General features: G+C 33.7%; 1 pseudogene; it reads left to right on the top strand.

The window, feature by feature from the left end:
- The first annotated feature begins 3,398 nt into the window (after nt 1-3,398).
- On the top strand, nt 3,399-4,340 carry LOC103589362 (annotated as a pseudogene).
- The last annotated feature ends 2,653 nt before the right edge of the window (nt 4,341-6,993 follow it).

The raw sequence follows: 6,993 nt of genomic DNA, 5'->3' as shown, positions 1-6,993 counted from the left end.
AGGACAAATAGTATATTTCTCAGACAAACAAAAACTGCAGGAATTCACTACCACATGGCCAGCCTTACATGAAATTCACAAGGGAGTATTGGGTCTGGTACCTGAAAAACAACCATCATTACCATGAAATCTAAAGAAAGAAAAAATCCTGCCAGTAAAATAAAAATACTAACAATAAAGAGAAAAAAAGTATATCTACCATCACAAGAAGCCAACAGACCCAGAAGATAAATAGTAAATCAGAAAGGAAAGAACAAAGGATATTTAAAACATCCAAACAAAAATTTTTTAAAAAAATGCCATGAGTAAATAAACAGCTTTCATTAATAACTCTTAACATAAAAGGATTAAATTCCACACTCAAAAGACACAGATTGACTGATTGAATTAAAAAGATAGATCCCAAAATATGCTGCCTTCTAGAGACTCACCTCACTTGTAAAGACACACATAGACTAAGAGTAGAAGGATGGAAAAAGATGTAATATGCAAACAGAAATGAAAAATGATCTGAGCAGCTATACTTATATCATATAAGATAGACTTTAAATAAAAAACCATAAAAAGAGACAAAGAAGGCCACTATATAATAATAAAAGGGTCTATCCAAAAAGAAGACATAACAATCATAAAAATATATGGACTCAACATCGGAGCAGCCAGATTTATAAAACAAACACTGTTAGATGGAAAGAAAGAGATAGACACTAATACCATTATAGCAGGAGACCTGAACACACCACTGTCAACATTGGACAGATTATATAGGCAAAAAATCAACAGAGAAACACAAGATCTTAACAACACTTTAGACCAATTGGACTTGGCAGATATTTACAGAACACATTCCATCAAACAGCCTCAGAATATTCATTCTTCTCATCCGTGGATGGAACTCTCTCCAGGATAAACCACATGTTAGGTCACAAATCAAGTCTTAACAAATTTAGAAAGATTGGAATTGTTCTAAGTATTTTTTCATACCACAATGGATTAAAATTAGAATTTAATAACAGATGAACTCTGGAAACTATATAAACACATGGAAATTAAACAACATTCCAATTAAACATATGAGACCAAGAAGAAATAAAACAGGAAATAAAAAAATTTACTGAAATAATGAAAACAATGACACATCATACTAAAACCTGTGGGATACTGCAAAAGCAGTACTAAGGTGGAAATTTATCACATGAAATGCTTACTTCAGAAGAATGGAAAGATGGCAAGTGAACAACCTAATACTTCACCTTAAAGAGCTAGAAAAACAAGGAAAATCCAAGCTCAAAGTTAACAGACAGAAAGATATCATTACAATCAGAGCAGAACTTAATGAAATAGAGAACCAAAAACAATACAAAAGATCAATGAAACAGTAAGTTGATTTTTTGAAAAGATAAATAAAATTGACAAAGCATTAGCAAAGCTAACTAAAAAAAGAAGAGAGAAGACCCAAATAAAAAAAAAAATAGAAATGAAAAATGTGTTATTGCAACTGATACCTCAGAAATACAAGGAATCATTAGAGATTAAACAACTATATGCTAACAAATTTGAAAATCTGCAGGAAATGAATAAATTTCTGGACACACACAAACCACCAAGACTGAGCCAAGAATACATAGAAAATCTGAACAGACCAATAACGATCAATGAGATTGAAGCTATTATCAGCATTCTCACAAAAAAGAAAAGCCCTGGACTGTATCACTTTAATGCAGAATTCTACCAAAACTTCAGAGAAGAATTAATACCAATTTTCCACAAAATTTTCCAAAAAATTGAAAGAGTGCCCTTCTCCCAAACTCATTCAATAAGTAAAACATCACCATGATAGCAAAACCAGACAAAGATACAAGAAGAAGAAGACTACAGGCCAATATCCTTGATGAATATAGATGCAACAATCCTCAATAAAATACTAGCTAATAGAATACAGCAATACATACATAAAATTACACATCATGATCAAGTAGGATTCATCCCAGGGATGCAAGGTTGCTTAACGTACGCAAATCAATATATGTGATACACAACGTCAAAAAAAAATCAAAGACAAAAACCATACGATAGACACTGAAAAAGCATTTGACAAAATTCAATATCCATTCATTCATGACAAATACTGTCTATACATTGGGTACAGAAGGAAAGGATCTCAACACAATTAAAGCCGTATATTACAAACCTACTACCTATATTATCCTAAATAGGGAAAAGTTGAAAGGTTTTCCGCTAAGAACAGGAACAAGACAAGGATGTCCACTCTTTCCACTCCTATTCAATATAGTGCTGGAATCAGTAGGCAGAACAGTCAGGGAAGAAAAGAAAATAAAGGGCATTATGATTGGAAAAGGTGAAGTCAAAGTTTCAATATGATCCTATATATAGAATAGCCTTAAAACTACAAAAAAACTTACAGTTGATAAATGATTTCAGAAAAGTTGCAGGATACAAAATCAACACACACAAACATCAGTAGGATTTCTATACTACAACAATAAACTAGCAGAGGAAGAAATCAAGAAAGCTAGCCCATTTATAATAATCACCGAAAAACCCCCAAATACCTAGGAATAAAGTTAATGACAGATGTGAAAAATCTCTACGATGAGATCTACAAAGCCCTATTTAGAGAATTTGAAGAGGGCACAAGAAGATGGAGAGATAGCCCATTCTCTTGGATTGGAAGAATTAACATTGTGAAAATGTCCTTACTACTCAAAGTGATCTACAGATTCAATGTAATCCCCATCAAAATTCCAATGACATTTTTCTCAGGAAATAATTAAAAAAAAAATCCTAATGTTGATACAGAATAACAAAAGACCATGAATAGCCAAGGAAATGCTTTGCAATAAATAAATAAATAAATAAATAAAAATAAAGCTGGAGGCTTTAGTTTTCTAACAGAAAACTATGTCTCTATCATAACTGCAAAATATAAAAATCAAATCGAGTTTTAATTTGTCAAAAAATCTGAAAACTATGTGATAGTCTAGCTAAGCAAAACTATTACTCATTTGTATTTATTTGTCATATTCTTTCTTACTATTATTGCTTCAAATATTTTCCAGCATACATACAACAGTGGGTCATGATGCAACTAAAAAGACATGTTTTTTTTTAATTGAGAAAATTTTAACCATTTACCTAATATTATATATAACTTAAGATAAGGCCATCATTCCTCTTCCCCAGCACAGCCTATAAACCTCTACTGATCTTCTAAAAGAAAACAGTCGCAGAACCCTGTATATACCAATTGATTATCACTGAATATGAATATATTCCTACTGCGATATGTTCCTTTGAGGAAGGAATGCAAACTGAAAAAAAATTGGGTTTTGGGATTCATAGTTTCTATAAATCTGCTCTTCACATGTGGACACACTATGTGGCCCAATATTAGTGACTCCCCCTTTCTGCTGACTGGCTTCCCAGGTCTGGAGGCAGCTCATCACTGGATCTCCATCCCCTTCTTTGCAGTCTATGTCTCAGTGCTTCTGGGCAATGGCACACTCCTCTCTCTGCCTCATCAAGGGTGACCACAATCTCCATGAATCCATGGAGCACTTCCTTGCCATGCTGGCAGGCACAGACCTCATGGTGACATTAACCACAATGTTTACTGTAATGGGCATCCTGTGGGCTAATCACAGAGACGTGAGCCACGGGGGCTGCTTCTCACAGGCCTACATCATCCACTCTCTTTCCATTGTGGAATCGGGCATCCTCATTGCAATGGCCTGTGATAGTTTTGTTGCCATCCACACCCCTCTGAGGTACCACTCTATCCTTACCACAATTCCCGGGTGATGAAGGTAGAATAGGGGTACTGATGAGGGGCTTTTTATCCTTTCTGCCCCCAATTCTGCCACTCTACTTGTTCTCATATTGTCAATCTCATGTTTGTTCCCATGCCTTTTGCCTCCACCAGGATGTCATGAAACTTGCCTGTGCTGATATTACTTTTAATTACTTTTATACCCAGTTATATTGGTTGCTTTGCCTTTCTTCTTAGATGGTCTGATGCTTGTATTTTCTCACATCCTAATCCTTAAGACAGTTATAGGTATCGCCTCTGGAGAGGAGTGAGCTAAGGTCCTCAACACTTGTGTCTCACATATTCGCTGTGTCCTGGTATTTTACATCGCTATGATTGGCCTGACCTTCATCCACAGGTTGGGAAACACACACCAAATGTGGTCCATATTACCATGAGCTACATCTACTTTCTCTTTCCTCCATTCATGAACCCCTTTATATATGACATAAAGACCAAGAAGATCCAGAGAAGCTTCATTCGCCTATTTTCTGGTCACAGTAGGTCTTGAGTCATTACTATACAGTCTTGAGAACTTCAGAATTTCTAAACCTTTTGCATAATTGGAAGAGACCTCAGTTTTATGCTCAATCTCTTCTCTTTCCAAGTTAGATAGGTTTTAAGTATTATGACTAAATTGAGCAGAAATGAAAAGAGGCTTTCTGTTGTTTTTGATAGGTAGATAGATATAGATATAGTCACATACTCATATATACACATACATACTATATATACAGATAGAGATATGGAGAGAGAGAGAAAGAGAGGTACTAGGAAAGTGGATTGTCATTGAATTTCAAGATGAGGAATATAGATAAATACCATAATAAGCAGGGAAGATAGGGCAATTCACATCCTGTATCCTCAAGAAGTGATGAAAGTACCATTTCAGAAGAGGTCAAGTTAAGTGGCCAGTCTGAGTTAGCCACAGACTACATAAGAAAAGATGTGCAATTGCAGATCTATTTGTGGCCGTGTAAAGATGAATTAGAGTATGTGGATTGATAGCCATGGAACTCCACCATGTCTCCAAACTACTTTATTTCAAGGTACGGTTTTCTTTCCAAATAATGTAATGCCATTTATAAAACTTTACTGAGAGTCTCCCTGAATTCATAAATTTGCCATTAGTTCATTTCATAAATTGATTTATTACTTTTTGTTCTGTATTTTCTCTAAATGCTGAATAGAAACACCTCTGATATATCTGGGAGATGAAATGTAATCTGATGTGTTTTTTGTATATTAAATCTGTTTAATCTTATAAAGCACTAACAATCTCAGTTTGTTGCCGTCATTTGCAAGTATCTGGACTCGTCTGATTATATACAATTTTTTTTTTTTTTGCTAATTTTCATCCTTTTCTAATCAATTTGTAAGAATTTGTCATATAACATCTACAGTGTTTTATTTATTTTGTAAATATTTCCCCATTGATTATATACAATTTTTTTTTTTTTTGCTAATTTTCATCCTTTTCTAATCGATTTGTAAGAATTTGTCATATAACATCTACAGTGTTTTATTTATTTTGTAAATATTTCCCCAGTTCTCAGTTTATCTTTCTACATACATAATTTGAAAACTTATTTATAAATTACTTTATTATTTTCTTGATCTGTTGAGATATTAGGGCCATACTGACAAAGCCCTTCCTGATTCCATGTTTATTCATGTTTTCACTTATGCTTTTGCAAAATTTATTTTTTCATGTCCTATTTGTGTTTGGAGGAGGGTAGTGACTTTAAATATTTTCTCATGTGACTATTTTCATGGAAGTAGCACTAATATTTAATCATTGATTTGGCTGATTTATTTAAGGCACTACTATGAGACAGGCACTTTGCTAAGCAAAAAATGATATAGCAGCAGCAAACAGACAAAACCTTTCTCTCTTAAAGTTTCCAAATAATTGGAGAATACAAAAAAAAATCCAAATTAAAAATAAAAACTGTAATTATTCATAAAACAGAAAAAAGAAACCATTTTGAGACTGTGGGTCTCAAAAGGCAACATTCTGTATTGAGGTAAGGGGAAGATCTTCTGAGGAAGTATCTTTTCAGCTGAGATCTGAAAATGGATTAGAAACTAACTAGTGAGAATAGGGGCAAGAATATTCCAAGACTAGAGTAGTGTGTATGGAGGTCTGAGGAGGGGTGGATTATGGAAGCCTCCAGGGAGCACAGCTACAGGAAATGAGTGATTGGTCTGAAGACAGGCTAAAGAGTGAAGAGGTAACAAGATCACAAAGCACCCTGTTGGCCATAAGGTTTGAGTATCTACCCAAAGAGTCATGGAAAGCTTTTGAAAGGGGCAACACAATTTCACTGAGGTTTTTAAATCATTTTAGTATTGCGTATAATGGATTTAAAGCAAACGGTAATATGGCAGAAAAAACAATAAGAGGATAATGGAGTAGTTTGAGCAAAAGATAATAGAAACTGAATTTGGGAACATGTGGATGGAAGGTATTGGATAGATATGAAACATATTTAGGTTCTAAGTTTATGATGATTTCCAGGTTGTTTAAAAAAAGCAGAGACAAGAAAAGATTGGAAGGGAGCAAAGATAACCCTAATTTTTTGGCCTGTGCTATTTGAAGAAAGGTAATACCAATGAAAAAGCAATTACTAGTTTTATATTAAATCTCTACATGAGAATAGTAATTTTTATTTATTTTTTTTTAATTGTGGGACTTTAAGAATGAGTCTAAATGATAAAGTTGTGACTTAATGAAATAACTGAAGGAAATATTTCAGGCAGTAGAACTGAATTTTTTAAAACAAAACAATAGTGTATTAACTAAATAGTTATTCATTAATACCACATGATCTCACTCATATGTGATCTCATAGAAATAGAAAGTGCAATGGTGGTTACTAGAGTCTGAGATGATTGAGAAGATGCTTATCAAGGAATACATATTTACAGTGAGATAAGAGGATAAGTTTGAGAGATCTACTGTATAGCATGATGGCTATAGTTAATGATGACATATTGTATTCTTGAAAAATGCTAAAATAGTGGATGGTAATTTTCTTACCACAAAAATGATAACTGTGGGAGGGTTATTTGGTGCATTTGTTAAGCAGCTAACCATTTAACCATTTTACAATGTATACATACACTTCAAAGCATCACATTGTAGATGATAGATCTATAAA

The sequence above is a fragment of the Galeopterus variegatus genome, unplaced genomic scaffold (assembly GCF_000696425.1).
Source record: "Galeopterus variegatus unplaced genomic scaffold, G_variegatus-3.0.2 Scaffold679, whole genome shotgun sequence".
In the NCBI taxonomy this organism is placed as follows: domain Eukaryota; kingdom Metazoa; phylum Chordata; class Mammalia; order Dermoptera; family Cynocephalidae; genus Galeopterus; species Galeopterus variegatus.
This window is presented reverse-complemented; position numbering and strand designations above follow the sequence as displayed.